At 34.3% G+C, this 3,769-nt stretch overlaps 1 pseudogene; it reads left to right on the top strand.

Annotated features, from left to right (window-relative positions):
- The first annotated feature begins 1,953 nt into the window (after positions 1-1,953).
- LOC102727355 (ubiquinol-cytochrome c reductase complex assembly factor 6 pseudogene) lies at positions 1,954-2,525 on the top strand (annotated as a pseudogene).
- The last annotated feature ends 1,244 nt before the right edge of the window (positions 2,526-3,769 follow it).

Here is a 3,769-nt window from a genome sequence, read left to right as displayed (position 1 = left end):
AAAATCAAGAACAATTAGAGAATCCTAAAAGCAGCAAGAGAAAACAAAAGATGGCAACCTACATTGAACCCCCATTGGGCTATCAGATTTCTCAGAAGAAAGCCTATAGTCCAGGAGAGAACAGGGCAATATATTCAAAGTGCTGAAAGAAAAGAAAATATTGCCAAAGAATGGTCTATCCAGCATAGTTATCCTTCAGAAATAAAGGAGAAATAAAGACTTCCAGACAAACAAAAGCTGAGGGAACTTATTGCCACTAGACCTGCTTTCAAGAAATGCTGAAAGTTCTTCAAACTGAAGTAAAACAACACTAATTACTAACAAGAAAACATGTGAAAATATGCAGCACCCTGACAAAGGTCCTTATACATACGAAAATCCAGAATACTCTAACACTGTAATTCAATGGGGTGTTGTTAACCACTTAAGTATAATATAAAGACTAAAGGACAAGAGCATTAAAAATAACTATAGCTACTATAACTTGTTAATAAATAATATAGAACGAAATAATTTGTGACATTAAAAATATAAAAGGGAAGGAAAAGGGTAAAGGGTTTTTTTGCAATTGAAGTTGTTATCAACATAAAGTAGAATAGAATATATATATGATGAACTATTTAAGCTGCCTAGTAACTGCAAAGCAAAAACCTGAAATAGGTTACCAATAGAAGAAAAGAAGGGAATCAAAGCATATCACTATGGAAAATCATCAATTCACAAAGAAGACAGCAAGAGAGGAAGAAAGGAACAAGGTAAATACAAAAAAATCTGGAAAGCAATTAGTAAGATGGCATTAGTAAGATATTCCTGATCAATAATTACTTTAAATATAAATGGATTAAATTCTCCAACATGAATGGCTAAATGTATTAAAAACAAACAAACAAACAAACAAAAACAAGACACAACAATATGCTGCCCAGAAGAGACTCACTTCAACTTTAAGAGCACACATAGACTTGTAGTGAGAAGATGGAAAAAGATATTTCAAGCAAAAGATAACCAAAAGAAAGCAGGATATATACTTATATCAGAAAATAAATAAAACAGGCTTGGGGCACCTGGGTGGCTCAGACAGTTAAGCGTCTGTTTAGGCTCAGGTCATGATCTCAGGGTCCTGGGATCCAGCCCTGTGTCAGGCTCCCTGCTCAGGGGGGAGTCTGCTTCTCCCTCTCCCTCTGCCCTTCCCCCAGCTTGTGTTCTCTCTCTTTCTCAAATAAATAAATATTTTTTTAAAAAAGAAAAAAAATATGCTTTAAGCTAAAAATTGTCAAAAAAGACAAAGTAGGTCATTATATAATGATAAAGGATCAATTCATCAGAAAGATATAAAAGTTGTAAATATGCATACAACATCAGAACACCTAAATATATAAAGCACATATTAACAGAACTAAGAGAATAAATTAAACAGCAATACGGTAAGAGTTAGGAAATTTAATTCCCCCCTCTCAGCAATGGTTAGATCGCGAGACAGAGAATCAGTAAGAAAACAAGATTTTAACACCACAGTAGACTCAATGTACCTAACAGATATACACAGAACATTCCATCCAACAGCAACAGAATACTTATTCTTCTCAAGTGGATATGGAATATTTTATAGGACAGATCATATGATAGGACACAAAGCAAGTCTCAAAAAATTCAAGAAGATAGGAATTATATCAAGTATCTTTACTGACCACAATGGTATAAAAATAGAAATCAATAACAGTAAGAAAGCTGAAAAACTCACAAAGCCATGGAGATTAAACAACGTACTGCTGGATCAGAAGGATCCACTGGATTAAGAGGAAATCAAGGGGAAATAAAAAACTATCCTGACACACAAAAAATGGATATGCACATAACAAACTTTATGTATCAAAAGAAGTTTTTAAAAGTTTATAAGAATAAATGTATACATTAAAAAAATCTTGAATAAAAAATCCAACTTTATACCTCAAGGAACTAGAAAAAGAAGAGCAAACTAACCCAGAGATAGCATAAGGAAGGAAACAGTAAAAATTAGATCAGATAAATGAAATAGAGAACAGGAAAACAGGAGAAGAGATTAACAAAACTGAGTTGGTTCTCTGAAAAGGGAAACAAAATTGACAAACCGTTAGCTAGATTACCCAAAGGCGCGGGGGGGAGGGGGGAAGAGAGAAGGAGAGAGAGAGACAAAGAGAGAATCCAAATAAAGAAAACTATAAATGAAAAGGAGTCATTCATCTGATGCTACAAAAATGTAAAACATCCGCTCGCCCTCTGACCCGCTGCCTAACGCCAGTGCATTCAGCGCCCCCTGACCATGCCCACGGGTGTGTCCTGGGCCACCTACCTGAAAATGTTTGCTGCCAGCCTCCTGACCATGTGCCCCGGGGCCGAAGTGGTGCACAGGTACTACCGGCCCGACCTGACAATACCTGAAATTCCACCAAAGCCTGGAGAACTCAAAAAGGAGCTTTTGGGACTGAAAAAGAGACAACATGAACCTCAAATTTCTCAACAATAGAAACCTCAAAATACTTAACTCTGCCAAGAACTCCGTGAATAATACTATAAGTATTAAATATATTTTTAAAGTTTATTGAGTCAAACTGCTTGTCTTTAAGCATCTAATGCAATGCTAACTGCAAGTGATGCTCAGGTGTTAACTGATGCATTGAGATTTAATTATGGATCGACCAGTATTTCTTGAAAACTGCCAAAGTTTATATCATCAGCTTTTTGAATGTATTTGAATAGATACTTAGTCTTGGATATCATGTGAGAAAGAATATTTACAGTGTTTCCTGCCCTTATAATTCTGGTTTATTTCTCTGAATAAGCTTGACTATCATGGCAAATGGGAATTATAAATTAACTATAATAAAAGTGTCATTGACAATGAAAAAAATGTAAACATCATGTGACAACTATGAACAATCATATGCCAACAAATGGGACAACCTAGAAACATACAGTCTACCAAGAATGAATCATGAAGAAATAGAAAATCTGAATGGACCACTAACATGACTAGAAGTCCTAGCCAAAGCAATCAGACAATAATAAATAAATAAATAAATAAATAAATAAATAAATAAATAAATAAAGGCATCCAAATCAGACAGGAAGAAGTAAAATTACCTCTGTTTGCAGATGACATCATCATGTATATAGAAAATCTTAAGGATTCCACCAAAACTTGTTTTAGAACCAATAAACAAATGCAGTAAAATTGCAGAATGCAAAATCAACACACAAATATCAGTTGTATTTCTATAGACCAACAGTGAATTATCTGAAAAAAAAAGAAAATAATCCCACATACAATAGCTCAAAAACAATAAAATACTTCCAAATAAATTTTACCAAGGAGGTAAATGATTTGCACACTAAAAACTCTAAGATACTGATGAAAGAAATTGAAGAAGACATAAATGAATGGAAAGATATGCCTTGCTCATAGATCAGAAAAATTAATTCTGTTAAAATTTCCATAATACCCAAAGGCATCTATAGATTTAATGCAATTCCTATCAAAATTCCAATGGTGTTTTTCATAGAAATAGAATAAAACAACTCTAAAATTTGTTTGAAACTTCAAAAGACAATGAATAGCCAAAGCTATTCTTTCCTAAGAAGGACAAAGCCAAGGCATCACAATTCCGGACTTCCAGCTCTATTACAAAGCTGTCATCATCAAGACAGCATGGTACTGGCACAAAAACAGACACATAAATCAATGGAACAGAACAGAGAGCCCAGAAATGGACCCTCAACTCTAGGGTCAACT

This window comes from Leptonychotes weddellii, unplaced genomic scaffold, assembly GCF_054177405.1.
Source record: "Leptonychotes weddellii isolate Sample4059 unplaced genomic scaffold, ASM5417740v2 HiC_scaffold_12784, whole genome shotgun sequence".
In the NCBI taxonomy this organism is placed as follows: domain Eukaryota; kingdom Metazoa; phylum Chordata; class Mammalia; order Carnivora; family Phocidae; genus Leptonychotes; species Leptonychotes weddellii.
This window is presented reverse-complemented; position numbering and strand designations above follow the sequence as displayed.